Below are 223 nucleotides of genomic sequence, written 5' to 3'. Positions count from 1 at the left end.
CGCCCGGATCCCGCCCATGTCCCCCCCCCAGCCAGCCCAGATCGTGGCCATGTTCCCCCACAGCCAGCCCAGATCGTGGCCATGTTCCCCCACAGCCACCCCAGGCCGTGGCCATGTTCCCGCTCCAGAAAAGGCCTCATAGCCCAAACCCACAGCCACATTCCCCCCTCAGAGGAGGCCCCACAGGAGCCCAGGTCCTGGCCTTGCCCCTCCTCAGGGGAGG

The sequence above is a fragment of the Mesitornis unicolor genome, unplaced genomic scaffold (assembly GCF_000695765.1).
Source record: "Mesitornis unicolor isolate BGI_N332 unplaced genomic scaffold, ASM69576v1 scaffold38702, whole genome shotgun sequence".
NCBI lineage: Eukaryota > Metazoa > Chordata > Aves > Mesitornithiformes > Mesitornithidae > Mesitornis > Mesitornis unicolor.
This window is presented reverse-complemented; position numbering follows the sequence as displayed.